We start from the raw sequence: 18,357 nt of genomic DNA, 5'->3' as shown, positions 1-18,357 counted from the left end.
CTCTATAGACACATACAAGACATATTACCAGTAAGACTCCCTAAAACCGGGAGATAAGTGACCGTCAGGTTGCATGCACAAACTTTAGTAGGCAATGGTAGCCAATCAGGAGGGAATATGGGAAATGGGACAAGATCCATGTTGAAGACGTGACTTTAGAGATAGGCCTACTGTGTACCGCTTTGAGTGATTTTAGGGCAAAATCTGTAGGATTTGTGTCCAAAAATGTGTTTTAAAAAAGTCGGCCAGATGGTGGCGCTAGATGGGACAGATGCATTTTGATGACATGACTGTAGAGATACTGTGTACCGCTTTGCGTGATTTTAGGGCAAATCTGTATGGGCAGTGTCCAAAATTTTATTTTTAAAGAATCGAAGAATTTGATGACATGAAAGTAGAGATACTGTATAACCACACCTGTGGTCTATTAGAGGCATAGATACCATAGATACATACAAAACAAAGTACATCACCTCTTTAATGAACAGGTGGGTGTGGCCACAAAATCATAATTTTAACACTTAAAGGGATATTCCACTTTCAAAAAATGTTTTGTCATTGCATGGTCTAATCAGGCTTGTATGAACACCCTGAACAGTTTTAAATTTTCTTCATTCAGTATTTACATATTTGATGTAACTGTTATCAGGCCCTCCAGGCTCAGTGCCTCTCCCCACACACACTCATTGTAACTTCAAACTCCATTTTAACCATGATAGATTATTTAAAACACCCATTATTTTTTTCTGGTGACTCATACTACCCTCCTAATACGTGAGCAGGCCGTGATTTTTCCATAACGTTTTTCATTTCTTTTTTATATATATATATATTTTTATTGTATTTAATCTTTTCCATTTTCCCAAATAATTATTAAAAATACATGAAAAATGTTATGGAAAAAACACGGCCTGCTCACGTATTAGGAGGGTAGTATGAGTCAACAGAAAAAATAATGGGTGTTTTTAATGAATCTATCATGGTTTAAATGGTGTTTGAAGTTACAATGAGTGTGTGTGGGGAGAGGCCCTGAGCCTGGAGGGCCTGGTAACATTTACATCAAATATCTAAATACTGAATGAAGAAAATTAAAAACTGTTCAGGGTGTTCATACAAGCCTGATTAGACCATACAATGACAAAAAGTTTTTTTGAAAGTGGAATATCCCTTTAATCAATCACAGCACCCCATATTTTAAATTGACAGTGTGGCAGATTGTAATTAGCACTACAGCATAGTTTGTTCACTTCAGTTTGGTCTTTGGACACAGACAGATGTATTTTGTGTCTGTTTGTTCGACAAAGCATTGCATGTGAGTATGTTATCTTTACCTGTGCCTTTGAACACCTCGCATTCATTTTCTGAGGGGTGCAATAGCTGAAAATAGCAGATCTAGCAGCACAACAAGATAAGCTTGTGCTCAAGCTTAAGCTATGAAAAGGTTTAAACTGCAACACAATCTTTTTTAGCCAATATGTAGGTCTCTTCATCTCTCAGCTAAGTGGTTCTTGGACAAAAAATCGTTGAAGACCACTGAGCCAACTAATCACAGATCATAATTTCTATATAATCAGGGGTGTCGCACAAATTATGAGCACTGGGTACAATGATTCACTCAGTTTGTGCTTAACTATTGAAAAATAGCAGATATACAAGCTCTCAGTGCGCGCTGCAAGCTTGTAGATCTGCAATTTTTTAAAAATCATGAAAATGTGTGCCTTTGAATATTTTAAATCCTTCTAAGGTTTCTATGTCAGTGGTGCTCAAACCTTTTCATGTGAAGGACCCCCAAAATGATATGTATTTGGCCACGGACCCCCATCTCAAAATATTTTGTTCCAGGGACCCCACGTTTTCAAAAAGCAGATCTACAAGCTTGTATATCTGCTGTTTCAATAGCTAAAGTATAAAATAATTAAGGCTCCTCCACCTTGGGCCCTAGTAACTCAGTCCCACTTTCCCTCCCTTGTGACACCCCTGTAAATAATATCAACCATACACAACTAATAAGAGCCTGTGAATCAGACATGCATCATGCTTTGCTTTTGCCTACTATACAGAACATAATGACCCCTAAAATAATGCTATGCATAATGTAGGCTATGTTTTTTTTTCCTTTTTTTTTTTTACACTGTTTAAACAAGCAATTTCACAGACCCCCTAAAGTCCGGATGGGGCTCGACGTGGACCCCCTCTTTAGCTCAAATGTTAGCCTTGTTGTGTTGCTCAGTTGCTACAGCTAGGCTACTGTATATAGCATGTTAGCTAGCTGCTAGCCCAGACCCAAGAGCATAGCCTACTACTGTGTTGAAATTTATAAACATAAGATTATCTGATTTTTTTTCCACTGTCACTCCTTCTACAAGGAATGGACCCTCAATAGACAGATTTGCAGCTTTAATTATCTAACAGCTAAGCTTCCAAACAAACGAGCCATGCTATCCTATCTGGGCTAGCCATATAGGCTAGCCTGTAGCATGTTAACTAGCTGCCAGCCAAGTTCCCACAGCCACGACTGTGTTGACATTTATAAACATAATGAAATTATCTTACCTTTTTTGGACTGTCGCTCCTTGTACATGCTGTATTCAGAGGAGGATATGATTCCCAATCCATATTAATTAATAACAACGGGCGACGGACCGTCTCTCACTCTGGTCTCTCTCGCTCGGGGGAGGGGAGGCGCCTATTTTCAAACTTGAGGAACGGCATGACGTAGCGTGTCTTCATAGCTGGAAATAGATGATGACGTATGCTTCAGCCAATCAGAGTCTCTCTCTCTCTCTCTCTCTCTCTCTCTCTCTCTCGTTCTCTCCTCTCATTGTGATCTACAAGCTCACAACACGTCGCATCGCGACGCGTTGTGAGCTTGTATCGCGACGCGTTGTGAGCTTGTAGATCTGCTATTTTCAAATAGCCTAGTTTAGAATAGGTTAACACATTGGCCGCCATTTTAACATTGACTGTATGGCTCCCCTGCCATTTTGTTTAATGAAAAAATTGATATATTTTTTTTATATTGACATTTTTCCTAAATTCTGTGTTTTTTCCACAATGTTATACCGTACCTGACATGAAAGAAGACAAGCTCTAGTCTCATCAAAAAATAAAGAAATTGAATAAAAAGCTTTTTTTTCTATAGTTGTAGCCATCTCAAAATAGCCATTTTTTACCAAAATCCAGCTATATTTGAAATAACAGGAGTTATTCACCTTTTTGTGATTGATGGCTTTTCGAGCGAATAACTCTGTTGATATTTGTATTTATGGCGTCAGGCACTTATCAGATAAGTGTACTAGTGTAATAAGTGTAATTGTGTAATAGGGCAATAACTGGAATAGTGTAATAGGGCTGTAATAGGTCACCTCTTGCCCTTAGGGCGTCTTACTGACTTCACACAAATAGAAATAAGCTTTTTACCTTTTATTCAGCATTCAAGTGTTTTATTTTGCACAGATCACACACGCACGCACGCACGCACGCACGCACGCACGCACGCACGCACGCACGCACGCACACACACACACACACACACACACACACACACACACACACACACACACACACACACACACACACACACACATAACTTTATATAAGGCCTATGTGTATAACTGTAAATATGTTCCCCATATTCAACTTTTTTATTTATTTGTGGCACTTGCTTTGGCGATGTAAACGTAGCCTATGTTTTCTCATGCCAAAGCAAAGCCCTGCTTCATCATACAAGACTGTCGCACAAAATAGCAGAGTAACTTCATTGCTATCAGTTCTCTATATGTCGTTGTTGGGTGGAAACCTTGTATGTCCAAAACCGTTCGTTTTGTATTTATCATCTATAAAATGTACTAAACTAGTGAAAACAGCAGATCTACAAGCACACAACGCCGGCGTTGTGTGCTTGTAGATCTGCTGTTTTCACTAGTTTAGTACATTTTATAGATGATAAATACAAAACGAACGGTTTTGGACATACAAGGTTTCCACCCGACAACTAGAGAACTGATAGCAATAAAGTTACTCTGCTTGTTGGTGATCCGGCCTGGGTCTGTACCGGATGCGGAGACGTTTCTTGCGTGCATGTGAATGTTACATAACCGGATACAGTAGGCGGGCTTTAGAACGGAACAGACTGCAGCGATCACACAGACACCCACGCCCTCCTTCAAGCTGCAAGCACTCCAAGCAGTTGTTGCGCGGCGCGCCTCAAACACGAGCACATGCGCGATTGCGCGTGCACGCCATAGGGAGGACGCACGCTGCTGCTGCTGCTGCAGAACAACAACAGTATAGTTTAGGTTAGGATGTAAACCACTACAGTAAACTTACTGACAATGACGATCGCCGTGTTTGAGTTTCTTCCTGTTGGATTCCACTCGGTCGCGACGTGTTGTAGATCTGCTATTTTCACTACTTTTCTTTTGTTACACCGCTGGTAGTTTGGACGCAACCTTCTTGTGAGAACTGGAATATAATACTCCTCATCAGCCTCCATGGTCACGCTTGGATGCAAGGCGTTGTGTGCTTGCATATCTGCTATTTTCAGCAGTTTTGTTACATACCGATGGAAGTTATATGGACGCGACGCGTTGCTTTTCTTCAATGGTTGCCTGACTTGAGGAGTCCGCCGGGGGAGGGGGGATATTTTCTCCTCTCCACTCCCGTAGCAGGGCTTGAAGATCGGTTGGTGCTCGACTGGACCGGCCAACGGCGCTGCATCTTGTCCAGTAGGTGATTGTGTTGTTTGTAACCTCGCCTCACCAGGCTTTAGGTATATATGTGTGTTTGTAGTGGGCTGAGGATCTGTTCCAACTGGGTGTCGGACCAAATGATGGGCCCTGGGTACAAGGATTCACTGCGGGCCCCCCATGAATTTTCTTGGGTGATTTCAAAAATAGATATATACAAGCTCACAGCATGGCACCGAGTGTCGCGCTACAAGCTTGTAGATCTGCTATTTTTCAATAGCAAAAGTATAAAATAATGAAGCCCCTTCCACCTTGGGCCCTAGTAACTCAGACTCAGTCCCACTTTTCCCTTGTGAGTTGTGACGCTCCTGCTCTGATCTTGTTGTCTGACTGGGCCTGGGACATAATATTTTGTCGTGGAGACTTTGGGGGTTATGAAGGTGTGTGTTCTGTTGGCCCATGTGGCAGGTTATGGCTTTCCAAGTGAACATTTTACTGGATTTTGTTTGATTTGTGCATGGTCTCAGATCCAGCTGCTCCGTTTCGCTTCTGCGAGCCCTTGCACCAGGCATGTACACACATAGACATCAAAGGGGGCTTGAGCCCCTGCCCCTGAGGGCTGCATTCAATAGAATTGTCCACCAAAAGGCCCCTTTAGAAATGTCAGCCCCTGCCTCTCTAAATATTCTCTGCACATCCCTGCCCCACATCCCTCTACATGCGTGTGCCCAGTGTGTCGCTGATTTCACTCTGCGGGCTGCGCTCTGCCACGCTAAATGCATTCACTGTGGTTTATTGAGAGTTTTATTCATTTTTATTGAGATTTATACATTATTACACTCTTGTTTTCAAACACACTTACTTTGATGAGTGATATCTTTGGTTCCCTTTAAGTGAGAAACCCCAAACTTTGTCACGGGCTAATTAAGAGTCTAATTAAACATTACATTATATAAAAGCAAATTCTCGGGACTATCGGGCCTGGCGGGGAACGACATTTAAAATTTCTCGGGACTATCGGGGGAGGCGGGGAATGAGTTAAAGTGGATGTATGTTTTATAATATACTCATTTATATCTGCAAAGTAATAGTAACTAAAGTTTTCAAAATTATTGTAGTAGAGTAAAAGTACAATATTTGCCTTTGAGATAATGGAGTAGAAGTATAAGAACTGAAAGGTAAAAATACCTCAAAACTGTACAGTACTTAAGTAAATGTACTTAGTTACTTTACACCACTGGAATTAATGTTAGTGGCTCTGTTTATGAACTCATTGCAACCGGCAGGTCACAGTTACTATGAAAACCTCCACAGGCAGTCAGTCTGTCCATCACGTCACACTTTTCCCCAACTCATATCTCAGCCACCGTTGCCCCAATCCATGTCAAACTTTGCACACACAGTCTTTGCCTGCCAAACCACAACCTCCACCCTCCCAGGGACCCCCGGAGATCCAGGGACCCCCAGTGACCCCCTGGCGCCGCCGCCAAAAATGACCAAATGACACCCCAACAGGGCTGTTCACAGGGACCACCGACTCCTGCTGCTCCAGAACGGATGCAAAAGTGGTCGTAACTCGGGCTAGGAGCGACCGGGAGAGCCGGGGCCTGGCAGTCATTTATCTCCTGATTAGGGAGTCTTACTGGTATATATATATGAACTCTTATAGACATATGTTTATTTGAACTCCTAAAATGTGTTGTTAATTAGTCGCAGTTTACCATGAGAAATGTCACAGATGTCCATGTGTAGTCGTGTACATGTGTACACATTTTTACAGTCTATGGGTTTGCCGCTCTGACATCATGCTCTGATGTCACTGTGACACATCACTGTGACATCACAGGTGAACTCCAAGGCGGGGTTAGAGTCATGTCATCAACATGGATCTGTCCCATTTAGCGCCACCATCAGGCCGATTTTTACATGTGACCTGACTGTCGCTTATCTCGCTTATCTTCGGGAGTCTTACTGGTGACCATATAGAGATCCCTGATGTCATCAATATTAAGCCCATATCTTCTTGTGGGAATGCCCATATATGGAGGAAGACAGCCCATATCTGTGTGACTGGTTCAGACAGGGATCTCCATGTTTGGGCATAAAAGGGATTGTATGTATTATGTCAGATGTGACAGTCGTCATAGGACTTTTACATACCAAATAATTGAGTAAGCATATTTGGGGTCTCACAGCATATCTCCATGGATCTCCATTATGTGTACCAGTCCAGGGGTCTATACATGGGTAACTGGTCCGATATACATCACTGGCCAGATGGCCAAGACATGGCACAACCTTGCAGTAAGCAGTAGCAGTTAGACGGTGTGTGACTATTCAATCTGTCACCTGTAACGTTACCTGTTGTCTGTGCTGATATCATATCTATGGCTTACATCAATTGCTGGTACTTATTTTCTCACGTTCTGCATCAGACAGTATGATTGTAAAGACTATACTGTGGATGACATTGACGTCAAGTTTATTTAATCATTACGCAATTTCTCTTTCATTGAGTCTGTTTAAGTTAACAGACAGATTGGCCCGATTGGTTCTAATAGCTTGCAAGTATCCAACTGTTCTTAAGAAATCTCTAAGTATTTATTCTCAAAGATAATATTATGTTATCAACTCAGGAACTTTAAGATCATTCTCTTCAAAAGGAGGTTCAGGAATTCCCTCAACTTAAGGAAGGCTCCTAATTTGTACCTCAGTGAATTCTGTTCATTCCATCCTGGACATATAGACTGTACACGTATGCCTGTACACTTAAATATATATTGACATTGTCTCTTGCTCTGTACCAGGCCAGATGATTGTATAGGGTGTATACATCTGTACAATTTATTTATATTTGTTAACTCTCTTACTGCCACAGAATTTAACAAAAAGCTCCATCCACTGCCAGCTAAATTTGAGAATTGTCACTCATCTTTGAAGGCCTACTGGAGAAAATTGGCTTTGACTATAAAGACAACAATTATATGGCAACGAAGAATAGAATGTCTACTTTGCAACAGAAAAAGATTTCGTGTCTTTATCATGTTCTATTCATTAGCTAGAAGCTGCTGAATATGGACTAAAAAACAGCTCTTTGAGAACATAAAGCTGAGAAAAATGCATTTTTGTGAAGGAAACATTTTCAGGCAGAAATCTCTCTTTATCCTTTACTGTTGGCAGTAAAATCACACAGTAACATCACACCTGTGCTCAGTGGTTGTTCACAAACAAATTCAAAAAAATAAAAACAAGTGCTTTTTACACACTTTTAGTGTGTAAGAGAAGTAAGAGCAGTAGTAAGGAGCAGTGCAGAACATTGACACAGTGACATGAGATTCAGCCTGAATCCTGCTTCTGCTTTCAGGGTTCTTTTTAGGTTGAAGTACAGTACAAATGATTGATGAAAATGAAAATAAAATATAAAACAACATTTTAGACACTAGAACTCAATTGTAATACTGCAAATGGAAAAAGGTTGTGGCCTACCTGCACTTACACAGGCCTCAACCACTACATGTCTACAGAGTGTATGTGTGCGTGTGTGCGTGCGTGCGTGCGGGTGTGCGTGCATGCGTGTTTGTGTGTGTGTGTGTGTGTGTGATTCAACCGTCTCAAGCAGGGAAACAGATTCTCCACAGTAGGGTTTCATATTGAAACAGTAACCTGTACCTGAATCACAGAGAATATAAGATTTTATCCCATATTTCACTGGTTTCTGTGGATTGTAGACCTTGAAATTTAGGCGCCCTTTGAATAAAAGTGTACCTATCAATGGAAATATCTTGGTTTGGTTTGTACAGTTCACGGATTTTGGAGATAATCTAGAACTGGGCGTATTTTGAACATCCTGTCACCACTCTTTGCATCTGGACCTGTGTTATCAGTTCCAGGTAGTCCACTGGATCTTGGGACTCTTGGCTCCATTCTGTTTCACTCCAGCCAGGCTCCTCCGGGTCTGCTGAACTCTGCACCCCTACACCTACCACGTACACGAGCCCATGGTCGATCTGTAAATTATACAAATACATAATTACTACGAGTAAGCAGTGTTGTTTTTGACAGCAAATTTTGATTTTGTTTCAGTCGTAGTCTTTTGAATAAAATGTCTTTTAGTTTTAGTCTAGTTTTAGTTGACTGATCATCATAAGATTTTAGGTAACTAAATCTACAGTTGATTTAGTCGACTAAAATCTATTTTGGCAGGCCTTGATGGCATCGTAATGACTGATTTTACACTTGGTTGTGTGCTGAAAATAGCCGATCTACAAGCTCACAACGCGTCTGGTGCTAAGTCTGATTTACAGAAAAAAGGTGTTCTTTACCTATCCTTGTCCTTGGATGACCACGATGTGGCAATGAAGAAGTAGGCTGTGCTGCACTCGACTCTTCTGAAATCACAGTAGTAAAATATAAACTAGTAAACATGATGTGCACAAAATGAAATCAATTATTTACACACCCAGCATGTCTCAGACAGGTCCATGACATTATGATGTAAATGATAAAAGCATTGAACAAACAGATAGCTGTATCTACTCTAAAATGCTATAGAATTATACAAAATGCATCAGTTTTTGTTTTCTCCTTACCTCCAAACGGTATAGACCTAAGAACACAAGGAGTCCCCGGCACCTCTCCATCCGACTCATCATCTAAAGCCAGGAAAATATCAAATAGTTTATATGTAAACAAATCAATTTACAATTTTGACATTAGCAAATATGAGTGACTTACAATAAGTTCATATGTAATACATAAAATGCAGATATAGTAAATAGTTACCATGCATTTACTGTCACAGTGAAATGCCCTTTATACCCTGTATGTATAATATATAAAATGTCACAATGCAACATAGCTCTGTTTACACAAAGCTGTACTCCCTCCAACTGTATATATGTTCCCCATTTTCAACAGTTTTTATTTGTAACACTTGCTTTGGCAATGTAAACGTATGTTTTCTCATGCCAATAAAGCTCCTTTGAATTGAATTGAAAGGCTACATCATCATCATCAGAGATGTAGACTAAAGAAACCTCTCCCTCTCTCACACACACGCATCGTACGCACGCACACACAAACTAAGCCAATAAATCCTAAATTCCCATCAAATAAAAAATCATAGTAGCTGTGCAGTGCACGCGCGTGATAGGAACTCCACGTGTGTCCTGTATAGCGACAAAAACAAACTCATGCACTTGGATCTTAACTCTATGCTTGGATCAAATTGCTGATCCGGTCCGGATACGGAAACAATTCTTGCATGTATGTGTACGTGTAAATAGCCGGATGCAGTAGGCGGGCTCTAGACCGGATCCCACTGGTTTATTCGCAATAGAGATCAATCAGACCATGGTCTGATTGACAAGCCTCGGCTTGAGCCTTGAGCCTGCAGGGCTTCATCACGGATGCGGTGGAAAGAACGCCTGAAGCGATTTTATCACACTAGAGGGTCGCGGCCCTGCGATTTTATCACATACAGTATACATGCACTGGATTTACGTCTTACCACTTTGGACTGTAGAATCATGGCATCTGTTCTCCGAGGGGTCTCGCGGAAGCCATTCTTCGTCTGTCTCTTCGCGGTGGCGGCGCGGCGGTGCATCGTCTCTGCTGCTGCGGCGATGTGAGCCCCTGTGCCGGGCGCGGATCCATCCTGCACGGGGGTCGAGCTCCGTCGGGATCGGTTTCCACAATATGAGGCTCTTATCCACTTTTGGACCCCGGTTCTTCGCGACTGGCACCATCTTCATCATCACGACCAACAGCACCAAGAAATGGAATCTTTTTATGTTCAATACCAACGGCTACAGTGATCTTTTTCTCTTCTTCTTCTTCATCATCATCATCATCATCATCATCACGACCACCACCACCATTCGCTGGTCCTGGGTCAACAACATGGGTAGGTTGTGTAATCCTAATTCTAACAAAAGTTTGTTTCTATCCGTGGATCTGCTGCTGGCTGCTGCCCCTCGGCCCGGGGGGGTTGGGTCGCGCTTCGGCGGCGGAATGATACCAGCAAGTTGAGGCTGAGTTGGCCAACTACTTGGCCTAATACATCTCAATATTCTAGTACTGCTAAATACTACTACCTACTACAATTACTATACTACTAATACTATAAAACAACTGATTTCCGACAAAATGATCGCTTTTACCAACGTTTCTCTCTCTCTCTCTCTCTCTACTAACAGTCCGATGAAAAAACAATATAGTCCCTCAAGACTAGCAGCTAGGCAGGCTCAGAGTCGCTCTCTACTGGGCAGGCGGAGCCAGGACAGTCTGTTTACTTCTTTTTTTTATGAAGGGTTTCCGGCTGTCCTCAAAACGACACCAACGACCAATTATGCATTCAAAAGTTGTGCAAGGACCGCTTTTATCATAATCCATAAAAAACATCAAACGAACGAACGGCCGTATCGGCACGGAAGTCTCTTGGGGATTGGGGCGAACAGGAACGTTCAAAGCAGTATAAGAGTTAAAGGTGTGTTTATTGTGATAGTATTATTCTGTACCTATTGTATTGTACAGTACTTCTTGTCCGGTTACATGTCTCCATTCCGACATGTCTCCATTCCGACACTAACCCTATCTCTAACCCTAACCCTAAACTTAACCTCTATTGAAGTGCTGCCACACGACAATAAGAAGTCGATGTCGAAATGGCAGCATGTCAGAATGGAGAGCAGTCACCCTTCTGGTCCTTATCTATAACTTAATTGTACTGCATGTTGTGCTGGCTCTGTAGAGTCCTTAAAATCAATCAAAATCAGGCATTTTTTTTTATATTTTGAGGAAAAGACAAAATTCAGACGGCATCAATTATTATTTTATTTTTCAGATAAAATACAATCATTCTGACTTACTTTTTGACGCTGAGTCCAATGAAGTTGGTCCCGTTGCGTGAAAATGCTTTGGTCGATTTCTAACCCTTCTAGAGGGGCTAGATTCAAGATTCAGAGGTCATTATCAAAGCAGCATGCTGCTGTGTACTGTTAGATAAGCGTCATACGGTGTATTGTATGTGTTTTGTGCACGCACACACTGTCTGTCCGTCTGTCTGTTGCCATTGCCGCCTGAGTTTAGGCCGCAATTCTGGGGTCTTTACACAGAGATGTTCTGTTTTTTATCTACCACCTTTGCAATGCATACAGCAGTAAGGACATGTACAATTACAAGCTCTCTTTTATGCCCATATACTGTATAGTGTTCAGCAGGCACGTGCACACATTGACATCAAAGGGGGCTTGAGCCCCTGCCCTTATCTGTAAAAAGTGCCCTCTCCAGACCAAGAATGCAATTTTTACTATGGTGAAAGAAATGCAAATGCCCTCTTTCCATTCTATACCTGCAGGCAGCATCGAGAATTGCACGACGCTGCGACGCGTTGTGAGCTTGCAGGTCTGCTATTTTCAATATTTTCACCAAAAGGCCCTTTTAGAAATGTCAGCCCCTGCCTCTCTAACATTCTCTGCACGTCCCTGGTGTTCAGTGTCCAGGCCAGTCTGTAATGTAATCTCCAAATGTGGGCACTGTAGTGATGTCAGTCAGTGATGTCAGTTGGGCATTGTTGATGTCAGTTGGGCATTGATACCATTGTGGCGACATTGTTAGTATCAGTGATGTCAGCATCCACAGTCAGACGGACGGACATTCAGTTAATTAATAGTTAGATATAAAAGATATTGAGCTATTATAAGATCATATTTAGAACACGTATGATAAAAATAAGATGTAACTATTTGACTACATATCATATGGCACAAGGCAGATAGCGTAATAAGCAAAACTAAGAACATACATCAGCATTGATCAACATTCTGTAGAGAATCCAAGGACTCTTAATAAGTAGGACCTGTTCTGGACCCTTAAACACAGTGGTATTCTATGGATACTGTCAGTATTTCTACAATAATTAACACTAGTAAGACGCCTATGGACAAAAAGCGACCTCGCCCTTGCCATCTGTTTGGGCATATGGGAGAACAGGAGATTTACTACCAATCCAGGTGATGTAGAGTTGATGATGTCAGTGTTGGTCAGCCCCATATATAGAGATCCATGACATCAGAGATCTCCATATGGGCTGACCTGACCTGAGGTCAGGTCAGCTGAGGTCAGCTATAGACATTGAGGCATCTGTAGAACCAACCATGTGCTGTAAGACCCCAGACATGCTTACTCTGTCACTCGTTATGTGAAAGTCCTATGACGTCTATGACGTCTGAAATCATACATACAATCCCCTTTATGCCAATATGGAGATCCCTTTCTGTAGAACCAACCGTGTGCTGTGAGACCCCAGACATGCATCTGTGCGTGTCAGTATCTGTCTCTCAGTCCTTGTCCCTTTTTATGGGCATAAAAGGGATTCTATTAGTGTGGTTGCCCTAACAGGGAATCATCTGGGAATCAGATGTAGGTCAGCTCTATATGGAGATCTAGGTGATGATCCAATCATCTCCATGTACTGTATGGATATCCAGGGTTTGATCTTTGATGAGGTGATGTCACGTTATATCACAATGTCAACAAATTAAGGTATTACAGAAGGAACATATGTGACGTTTTCATATCTAACTGCGACATTCGGTATCAAAACATAATATGACATGAATAACATAACATGAAATTTGAACTCCATTTGTGTAACTCTATCAGTTGTTGTAGTAGTAAGTTTATACTTTATACTTTATACTTTACACTTCAGAGTCAGAGGGTTGTGCAGGCTTTATTCGCTGATGTGTTACTGCACAACACTTGGTGTAGCCTCTTTACTTTGGAATGCCGACTTGTTTGCTTGCTTTATTTATAGCATGTTCAGAAAAGTATATCATGCTAGCTTACAATGTTGATTTCACATACATTCATGCATGATCGGTGCTGTACATATGTATGTGGGTGGGCAAGTTGACACTCTGTCGAGGTGCCAACTTGCGCCTTGTTATTTATATTAGGTCACACTTGTTGCTGGTAACTTCACCGAGAATGCTGCTCCCTCATTGGCTAGTTTCACTCACTTCTCACTTTCCTTTTTTTCCACAGTTTTGTTTATTTGAGATTCAGGGCAAACATTAAACCAAGACTTGTTCGCATATTATGAGAACCATTTAATGGTCAGGTTTCTCCATTGGCTGTTGTCTTGGGCACCCCGCCTAGCTCTTTCAGACCCAGATTACAGAAATTACTCTCAAAGCCACATTTAATGGTTTTGGATAAATACTCAACATTATAACAATAACAAAGTCCCATTAGAAAGCATTCTATGATCACACACTGTACATGCAATGTAATAATGCTTGCACTATAGTTACAGCATAAGCACTCATAATGCTTCATGATTATAATTACTGGTCACTCACTGACTTTTTTCTTTTGGCCAGGATCATCACTGGATGGAGGACTTTGCTTTCTTTTAAATACCTTTTAATATTTATAATCATTTTATACTTTTTTATATAGAACTGAAGTACTTTGCTGGGTGTTTTATTGTATTGTATATTTATGTCTTGATATGCATTGACCCGAGCAAAACAGGTGGATAATAAAGATATCTAATCGAATAGTCTCTCAAAAATGGCACCAATGCCATTGTAAGCTTGTAGATCTGCTGTTTTCACATGTATCTGTGAAACCGAGTCAAACTAAATGTAACACCTTATGAGTGGGGTCAAAAATGACCCCAGGGGTTGTTATTCTTCAATATCTTTAAAATTAAAAGTTTAAATATTTTCATATTCCAGGTATTCCTCATGAAACATGTTTGTGACATGAGGCCATTTGCATTTTTATCATTCCTTTCATTAATTTTAAGAAATTGCAGTTTTTGTATCACTACCCCACTCTTCCATGAGTGGGGTCAAAAATGACCCCAATTAAAATCAATGCATTTTTGCAATAAACTACTTCGCTCTCACACATAACTCTGACATACTTTTGCCTAGCAACGTGATTTCAACTTTAAAACACTCACACGACTTTGGCCTTTTTTCCGCCAATAGGGACGAGCTGGAATTGTTGAAGCCCCGCCCCCTCTGTCTACTAAACGCGTGCAGCAGCTGTCACATTTTGCTGTCACACTTTGCTCTCACATGTAACTCTGGCATACTTTTGCGTAGCAACGTTATTTCAACTTTAAAACGCTCACACGACTTGGCACTTTTTCCGGCCAATCGGGACGAGCTGTAATTGTTGAAGCCCCGCCCCCCCTGTCTTCCTATTAGCTGGGCTTTAAACATCCATAACTCCAGTTCGCAGCATGGTACCGTCTCGAAATTTGGTGTCTGGACTTAGACCGCCATAGGGATGAGTTGCAATTGTTGAAGCCACGCCCCCTCTTCCCTCCTATTGGCTGGGCTTTAAACATCCATAACTCCAGTTTGCAGCATTGTATACAGTCTCGAAAATTGGTGTCTGGACTTAGGGCCAATATGGATAAGCTGTAAGTGTTGAAGCCCCGCCCCCTCTTACAAGTCTGTTGTTTCCACCCGCCCTGACGGTCGCTTACTGGTAATAGTAGTAATAGTAGTAATAAAAGTAGTAATAGTGTAATAGTAGTAGTAATAGTAGTAATAATAGTTGCGACCGTAGATTGCAAGTATGTGAACGGTCAAAGCTTGTCCATAATGTATGTATGTATCTCTGTCACGCCTGACACTGTGGGTCTATGGGTTTGTCGCTCTGACATCAAGCTCTGATATCACTGTGATGTCAGGGGAACCACTCTAACAGAATGGGTTTGCCGCTCTGACATCACGCTCTGGCTTCACTATGATGTCAAACTAACAGAATCCCTTTTATGCCCATACATGGAGTTCCCTGATGTCATTAATATTAAGCCCATATCTAACAGGACTTCATATGGGAATACCCATATATGGAGACCACATCGTCCAACATACAACACTAACAGATTCCATATATGGCCAAGACATCCCATATCTGTGTGGCAGGTTCTACAGACAGGGATCTCCATGTATGGGCATAAAAACGTTTACATCACAGTGAAGCCAGAGCGGCAAACACATTCTGTTAGAGTGGTTCCCCTGACATCACATTGACATCAGAGCATGATGTCAGAGCGACAAACCCATAGAACCACAGTGTCAGGCGTGACAGAGATACATACATACATACATACATACCTACCTACAAGCTGTGACCGTTCACATACTAAACTTGTGACCTACGGTCACAACTATTATTACTAATGTCACTACTATTACTATTACTACTACTATTACTATTACTACTATTACGACTCCCTAATCGGGAGGTAAGCGACCATCAGGTCACATGTTGATGAGATGAGTGTAGACATAGTGTGTACCGATTTGCGTGATTTTAGGGCAAAAATTGTAGGAGCAGTGTCCAAATACTACTATTACTACTACTATTACTACTATTACTACTAAAATTGCCAGTAAGACACCCTAAGGGCGAGAAGCAACCGCCAGGGCGGTTGGAAACAACAGACTTGTCAGAGGGGGTGGAACTTCAACAATTACAGCTCGTCCATATTGGCTGACTAAGTCCAGACACCAAGTTACGAAACGGTACCATGCTGCAAAATGGAGTTATGGCTGTTTATAGCCAAGCCAATAGGAGGCAAGAGGGGGCGGGGCTTCAACAATTGCAGCTCATCCCTATGGTGGATTAAGTCCAGACACCAAGTTTCAAGACGGTACCATGCTGCGAACTGGAGTTATGGCTGTTTAAAGCCCAGCCAATAGGAAGACAGAGGGGGCGGGGCTTCAACAATTACAGCTCGTCCCTATTGGCCGGAAAAAGTGCCAAGTCGCGTGAGCGTTTTAAAGTTGAAATCACGTTGCTACGCAAAAGTATGTCAGAGTTTTACGTGTGAGAGAAAAGTGTGATAGCAAAGTGTGACAGCTGCTGCATGCGTTTAGTAGACAGAGGGGGCGGGGCTTCAACAATTACAGCTTGTCCCTATTGGCAGAAAAAAGGCCCAAGTCGTGTGAGTGTTTTAAAGTTGAAATCACGTTGCTAGGCAAAAGTATGGCAGAGTTACGTGTGAGAGCAAGTAGTTTATTGCAAAAATACATTGATTTTAATTGGGGTCGTTTTTGACCCCACTCATGGAAGAGTGTAGGTATTGGTTGGTCATGCATCCAAGGGTTAACTCCTAAATTCCATGATTATTTTCGGGGGTCTCCAGTTCAAATATGATTATTTTGAGGGGTCACCGCCTGAAAAGGACGAGAGCCACTGGTTGTGAGCTTGTCGTCGATCTGCTACTTTTGAACGTATAATGTAAATCTTAAGTTATTAGTAATAACTTATTACCAAATCAAAATGAGCATAAGTAAGATCCCAGATGATATCTAGTCTCATATCAAAATCGATGTATCGATAGAACAGCCCTAAGAAGTATCCAACAGAAGTATCCATGGTATTATCAGCATCTTAGCAGCATTTTGTTCGGGCCACTCCTGTCAATCTTATGTAAATCTTAGCCAATTGGGATGGACAAAAAAATCTTAACTGATCCGACTATAGAGATGTGTACCGATTTGCATGACATTTGGATAAAATCTGAAGGAGTAATATAAGAAAATGTGTTTTACATAAGACAACACATTAGGTAAACTTAAACACAAATTGAACACGCATGCATGTGGCTGATCAAATGAGAATGATTGAATACTGCATCTAATTTACAGCTATAGATTAACTGGCCAATCTGAGCCTTAAATGTGATTTAAATGAGATTATATTGAGAGCTCCTTTTTATGTAACTCTGAGCTAAATTTGAGATGCAACAATTCTGCTAAATTGAGCAACATTTGAGACATTATTGAGATCTCCTGTAAAGCTCATCAGAGCTTCCATCTGAGGCATGTTGCTCCCCAGAAATAGAGGAGAAACAGGAGCAATAGCTGAGATCTCCTTTTTGTATCACCTTGGTCTCATTTGTGGCTTGAGAAACAAACGAGCAATAGATGAGGGCTCAATCATGGATTCTGCTTTCCTCTGGGATGTCAGGTGAAGGGCATAGTATGCCATGAGGTAGATGAGTTCCTTTTGGTCCTTGTCAATTGGATTTTCTACTCTTTCTTCATGAGACGTGCTTTCCTGGTGTTTGGTGAGGTGTTCATTGAGGTAGACGTTGGCAGTGTTGTTTTTGACAGCACATTTTGATTTAGTTTTAGTCATAGTCTTTTGAATAAAATGTCTTTTAGTTTTTAGTCACCCGAACAGTTTTAGTTTTAGTCGAATTTAGTCAACTGTAGAATTGCATTTTGGCAGGCTTCGATGGCATAATGACTGATTTTACAGTTGGTTGCGTGCTGAAAATAGCCGATCTACAAGCTCACAACACGTCGCGCTGCGACACATTGTGAGCTTGTAGATCTGCTATTTTCAGCACGCAACACCTGAGAGCAACCAAACATAAATGACTCCACTAGTCCCTCCCTAAAGTTTTAGTCTAGTTTTTATTTTGTTGACGAAATTGACAATATATTTAGTCTTAGTTTTAGTAATCTCAGCTTAGTTTTTATTTTATTTTTTATTTTTTTAAACCCAGTCGACAAACAATTTTCGTCATAGTTTTAGTCAATGAACTCAACACTGGACGTTGGTTCCCTTGAGTTTCCTTCCCTGTTTCAATAGCGAGATTTTGTGATTACGATTCACAAAGCGC

Source organism: Nannobrachium achirus, assembly GCF_963921795.1.
Source record: "Nannobrachium achirus genome assembly, chromosome: 6".
NCBI classification, from domain to species: Eukaryota; Metazoa; Chordata; class Actinopteri; order Myctophiformes; family Myctophidae; genus Nannobrachium; species Nannobrachium achirus.
Note: the sequence above shows the minus strand (reverse complement) of the source record.